A 6,630-nucleotide genomic window follows, 5' to 3' on the forward strand; every position below is an offset into this window, starting at 1 on the left:
ACAAAATGACATAGTAAGGGCAGAGACCAAGGATCGCCGCCACGTCAAAAAGGGTTGGGGTGAAAGGCTCCGCCCTGAAAAGAAAAGTATTTAAGAGCGGGGACCAAAAACACAAAGTCACGACCAATAGAAGATTGTCGAGGAGGGCCCTTGATAGTTGATGGCCTCGTAGATCCCGACTTCACACCAAAGATTAGCATAAGATTTTTCAACTCGATCCACCCAGGACAGATATGTGTTTGAGACGCTAGGCCAGGTACGAAGACTCTTTCCCAACGATCTCGAGAAAGACCAAAAATAGAGATGGATGGTATCGGCCACTAAGGGGAGCCCTTCTACAGAGAAAGGAAAAACATCATCTACAAGCGGTGCCACAAAAAAAGGGCCAAGGACAACGCAAGAAAAGTCGGTCTCCACATGCTACTTCAAAAGAGTGAAGTTCTAATCTGAGATGAAGCGAGAGGAGGAATCTGAGTTATTAGAAGGAAAAGAGATCCTGAAGAAAAGTCAGAAAAGGGGATCTTGAGAAAGAATAAGAGAGAACAAAGAAAAATATCTTGAGAAGAAAGCAAAAGAGAGTTGAAAAGGAGCACACGAGGAAGACAAAATCGTCGAAGGGAATTTTGAAATAAGTTATAATGGCAAAATGATGGCAACTATTAGTGCCCTAATTAATGCCCTAGATGAGACAAAAGGGTATGAGAAATCATAACTGTTGAAGGACGGAATCAAGTACAAAATGACTGGAGGCCCCACCAGTTGCAGCCGTAAGTGATGTGACCCCTAAAGATAGCAAATCTTAACCTCTGAGCCCGCGATGCTCAAATCTTGGTCGTTGAAACAAAGAGATGCCAGCCACTCGAAACTGTTAATCAGGTGGCTATCGAGGGGGCATTGTTAGCGCCATAAAAATGGCGCCACGTGATAGAGCAGGCTGACCCACGTGGGTAAAATAAAAAAAAACCATATATGAGACAACATATGGTACACCCAGAGCTGAAAAACACACGCCTGAAATGAAAATACAGTTTTAGGCGAAGTCGAAGACATGGGGAGAAACGGCTGTCATGGCCAAATAAACCCACATCCAATAACCGCAAGCGACAATACAAATAAGAAAATCATGCCTGCAAAAAGGTTTTTTTCACGCGAAACAAAAGACCACTACATTTTCAATTTCTTTCATTCCTAGCATTTGCCACTTTCCTAGGAGATATTTACTATTCCTGTTAGTTTTAGTAGATTTTTTTCATAGATCGTTCCTGTTAGTTTAGATTTTTCTTGCTACTTTTAGATAAATTTTCGCGTTACTTTTAAGGGTTTGTTAGAGTAGAATTAGTACTAGAATTCATTCTTGCAAGAACCTCTATATTCCAACCCTTCATTTTCAATAAGGATAAGTCACTGGCTCATTCAATCGAGTAGTTAATATATTTTTGTGGAAAAACTCGGCTAAGCTGATCCTTCCTCAACTATGCCTCCTCAGCCGATCACTTGACTCATTAGTGACACACTCGATGGTCACATCAGGAGCCGATTCACATTTCAAGGGAGAAACTGACCCCATTCAACCCATTGATCCGGTCCGTGTCGCCTCGCATACAATCTTTGGCTCAGCACCGATCTACTAGGTCATGTCATAGTTAGGTGGATAGGCCACTAAAACGAATCCTATTCTACATGACATACATCATCATAAGATGAAAACAATCATGGTAAGTATAAGTAGTATGATAAGCAATAGACATGTCTGAGTACCAAGGATGTAAAAGCACAGAGCCATGATAAGTTGTACTACTACTCAACAACTATAATGGAATAGAATAAATATAGAGGAAAATCAAGATACAATTTTACCCACTTCGGATTGAAGCACCTACCTAACCAAGTATCCAAGTTGTTGACTCGATCAATGTCTCTAAGTGTCCTTGAACCTAAACAAGGAAACTAATTAGCATAATCAGCCTATACGTGTCATGTCTGCTAATCAACACGTCCAAACCACACTAACATGCACCATGACGCAAATGAAACATCAGATCCACAAACTGACTTCTAGAACTAAGCCCAACGACTAGTCGTCTCATCAGAGAATCACAACAACACTTCCGCTATCCCAAGACATAATACTTTAGGTGTACGGACAGCCAAACGCCAAGTTCTCGACAAACTGGATAATAGCCACAGGAGTAGACCACAAGAGAACACTTAGGGAAACACGGGTATGTAGGGGTATCAAGGAGTGTAGTGCTCGCCAAAATAAGGCCGCCAGATATCACGGCTGGCTGATGGAGCAACCTCGGTCGCCTCAGAAACCATAGAAAGTTACAATAGTAGCAGCAACTTTTGAATACTGTTGGCCAAACAATGAGGGCCCTGGGGAGGTTGGTGAGAGCAAGGCAGTGTCGAGAAGTGCAGTAGCCGACTGCGATGACTATAGCGGTAGTGACTGGAGGAGCCAACTTGTCTTGGTGAGCCAACAATGGTAGTAGGACGAGTGGCGGTGGCTCGGGAAGACCAATGGTGGTCGAGGAGGCTCCCTGCCGGCCGAAGTAAGGTAGCCGGAGGTCCGCTTGTCGGCGGTGATGGCGGTGGTGGCGGCGACAGCACGTGTAAGAGGGATCCCAAGAGAGAGAGAGAAAAATAGAGAGATTAAGAGAGAGAAATATCAAAAGAGGAAGGTAGCTTCGAAGAAGTTGCTAGAGGGCAGCGCCGGCTAGAGGATAGCCGTCGGCGTCTGGAGGGGGTGGCGGCTACAGTTAAGGAGAGAGAGAAGGAGAGAGAATGAGAACTAGGTTAAGATTAGGGTTGTTAGTTATATATAGAGAGAAAGAGAGAGAGTAGGATTGTTGTACTATTAGAAGCACACCAGTCCTTGTGTTCCTAAGCTTCTAGAGCAGGGCTGCTATGCTAGTAGGAGCATAGCAGTCCTTATGCTCCTATGCTTCTAGTCCATCAAAATTGATGGACATGATTGATCTCTTTCGTTTTCATTATCTCTCTCAATTCCTCCTCTTTTTGAATTTCTTTTCAATTTCTCTTCTCTCTCTCACCCTTCCCACGACCATCATCTTCACCCCAACCTAATCCCACTATCAACAAATCACCCCACCCCAACCATATATGCCGCCGCCATACTACCTCCCTTAGCCCCGCCGCCGACGTCGCCATTGCCACTGCCTCTGCCATCCTCTCTCAGTATAGGAAAAAAGGTTTGTAGAGGCGGTTGTCCAGAGGCGGCTCTTGTAACCGCCTCTACACTTACGGTAGAGACATATTAGAGGCGATTTAACACAACCGCCTTTATATCTAAAAAAAAAAAACTAATTAAATATTTCTCCTTTCCGCTCGGCCCCCAACTCGTTCCCCGCCCCTAAAAAAAAAAAACCCTAAGTGATCCCCACCCCAAAAAAGCTATGTTCCTCCTCAAAACAAATAATCCCCTCTCAACCCCATGCTCCTGTAGGGGCGGGCTCCTCCTCCCGGCGGCCACGACGAACTCCCCAGCGGTGCGCGCTCCTCCCGCTCCCGGACCGTCTCTCCGGTATCCCTCCAAAAGTTTAGGTGCACTCCCCGAACCGTCCCCTGTGCTGAACCCGCGCCCCCGCGCCCAGCCACCCCACAGCGCCGCCTCACCACCACGAGATCAGGCCGCCACCGCCGCTCCCCCGTGGGGAACTTCAGGCCGCCCGCGCCGCTCCACTCGTAGGCTCAGAGCTCGCTCGTAACGGCTCTCAATCCACAGACCACACCAAGAACATGCTCAAATGTCTTAGGTTTTGAGCCCAATTAGGCAATAAACTTGCTCTGCGAAATTGGGAAAGTTATCTTGATATAATAGATGATGTCACGCCCGGGTACCAGCGGAAGGCATATCCGGCACGTGACAGACCCGCCATACACTTGATGTATATAAGGCGTCTACAGCAACAATCGATAGGAAGTAAAACAAAGAAAGTCCTATCAGCTGATATCAGAGCAATGTCAGGTCGCATATATATCAGACAAAGAACAAAGAGTGATACAATCCCAAAAATCATCGGACAGAAAGAGAAGTATCACAACGGTAGTTCACGGGTCCAAGTAATACATGCATTACAATCACGAGTATACAAAATAGGTAGAACAATTACAAATTGGTGGTTCTCTCTTATACAAAGGGATCATCACCCTCGGTCGTAGCCCGAGTAGCCAATGGTGATCGACTAGCACGCTCCTAGTAGTCCCTAGCTAGGGCGACTCCCTTGCCACGATTCCCTAGCCTCTCCTGTAGATGGCTCTGTAAAAACCAACACCAAAAGAAGGGTGTGAGAACATATTACAATAGTTCCCAGTGGGTAAGCCGCCAGCCTCGGCAAATTACACCACTATTTACTGATGTACCTAAATGGAAATAAAAGGCAGTAATTTGCGTTTATGTATTTAGAAGTATGCAGTGGCTAACCTGTGACAGGCATGTATTCAACAGTAAACATGATTTCTGCAGTATATGGAATCAATTAAATAATAGAAGTTAATTGACACTCCTATGAACATGATCATAAACATAATCATAGAAATGTAATACTTACTGTACATACAACTGATACTCATTCATTTACTATTCACTTCATTTCCTTTCATTTTCTTTTCATTCCTTAGTGCCTACTCAAGGACTTGGTTTCACTTTCTTTTTTTTTCAATCCACTTGGCATTCTTTTGGATGCGTGTCTTGTTGTATTTGTGTCATACTCGGATTGCTGGCTTGTAGGAGCACTTCTATGTGTATGATGAGCAAGCAATCTTTATGTCACATTTCATATTTTCATTGCAAAGTTTTACTCTTTTCGATCCTTTTTGAATCGGAATTTCAATACACAAATGAGTAACAAGAGTAGTATTGATTGTAACAATGAAGGGTAAAGCAAAGAGCATGCGCGGTAGTTGAGAGTTGATCTTGGCCGCACAGGGTGTTTTTTTAGTGGGCACGTGATCGGGAACGTATAGCATGAGGCGATGTCATAGGTGTCTCTGATTAGAGTCATTTGTATATTCATTTTAAAGTGCATACTTATATTTTCTTGTCATAAGTCATCAACTAAATTGACTATAAATGTAAATACGTCATATATAAAAGTGTTCTCTACTTGTATAGAGACTTCATTTCAAATTATGTTCGACATTATGATGACGAAATGCAAGCCCTTTATCAATCACCATAAGCACACAGTAAGACCATGGGGTATAATACAATAGAACATAGGGGAGTTTCACTTGCTCTGGTTAGGTCCGACCCACCTAGTACTAGGCTCCAAAAACAGTCCAAGGAGTCCAAGATCAGCTCCACTAGCGGGTCGCATCATCCTGTGAACAGAAGATAAGTATCGTATTCAAAATTACGATCGAAAAAGCCAATTTCGGCGCAATTACACTTCGTCATTGTAATAGGCTGAAATCCTTTTTGCTCAAATTAAATAAACCTCATTATAGCTCCAAAATCCCTCACGTTATCAGCCGGAGGTAATGCCGAAGGTCCGTTGCAAGCCCGCTGCAAACTATTTCCAAAACGGCAACCAAAGTCGTCAATTGCTAGCTTATAGTCGGAATCATGCGAATTCAATTTTCTAAACTGAAATTCCAGCTTACCCTTAGTTGGAGTACCTTCCAAACTAGCCTCCCTGGTCCCTAACTTAACCCCAAGGAGTTCGAGAACCTGCTGCGAAAGAACAAGTCCAAACTACATCACTTACTCGATTACGTCGCAATTAGATCCGAATTAGCTTCATTAGTGGACTAAATACCTATCTCAGACCTCAAGGCCACTTTTCCCTGGTTCAAAGTGGGTAAATCACAGCTAGATATCTCCTCTGTAGCTGCAGGAGACCCTCACAACTCTGCTGGAATCAACGGAACAAAAACGCATCAAAATCCAACAATAAATCATAAACTATAGAAAAGTTGAGCTACAAACTTCTCTAAAGCTCTCTTTCAGCAACTCCCAGCAGTAAACATGGAAAACACAACCAAAACACATCCTTTTACCTTTGAAAAGCTGGCCCCTAGTCCACCCAACCAGCGAGCGACGCATACGACGCGAAATTGGCGCAAAACGGCGACTTTTCTCTAGAGAGAGAAAAACCCTAGAGAGAGAGAAAGAGAAAATTGGGAGAATACTTCTCTGGCCTCCAGACCCTTCCACAGTGCTCCTGGAGTCGTGCTGGGGGTTATAGATAGGGATCAAAATGTGAAAAGACCAAAATAGCCTTGCTGCCACGAATTGCCACTGTGTACCGGTACACCATAGCGGCTGTACCGGTACAGCAAGCAGAAAAGGCTGATTTTCGCCAGTTCAATGCACTTTCTCACTTTTAGCCCTCCAATCACTCTCTAACTTGTTCAAAAACTTATCCAAGTCATTTAGAACATGTCGGATAGTTCCACACTTCCTTCCACACACTCGAACTCTGCAATTTGCGAAAGTCCAGTGTATTACAATTGAAGAGAGTGACAAATTGAAAAATATTTAATCCTCTTCATATGCTTTCTTTAGAGAGTTTTTTTAAAAAAAAAAAGAAAAAGAAAAAAGAAAAAAAAAAAAGAACCCATAAAAGATTGAAGAGCTCATTACTGGAACACCATAGTTTTTGGCAT

At 43.6% G+C, this 6,630-nt stretch overlaps 1 long non-coding RNA gene across 2 annotated transcripts; it reads right to left on the reverse strand.

Annotated features, from left to right (window-relative positions):
• LOC109708603 lies at positions 5,506–5,863 on the reverse strand. 2 transcript variants are annotated; one of them, XR_002215787.1, is made up of 3 exons: positions 5,781–5,863; positions 5,626–5,692; positions 5,506–5,534 (listed from the first exon to the last, which is right to left on the reverse strand). It is a non-coding gene; the product is annotated as an uncharacterized LOC109708603 (long non-coding RNA). The 2 variants fall into 2 exon arrangements; XR_002215786.1 differs by having other exon boundaries at positions 5,626–5,695.

The sequence above is a fragment of the Ananas comosus genome, linkage group 4, assembly GCF_001540865.1.
Source record: "Ananas comosus cultivar F153 linkage group 4, ASM154086v1, whole genome shotgun sequence".
Taxonomy (NCBI): domain Eukaryota; kingdom Viridiplantae; phylum Streptophyta; class Magnoliopsida; order Poales; family Bromeliaceae; genus Ananas; species Ananas comosus.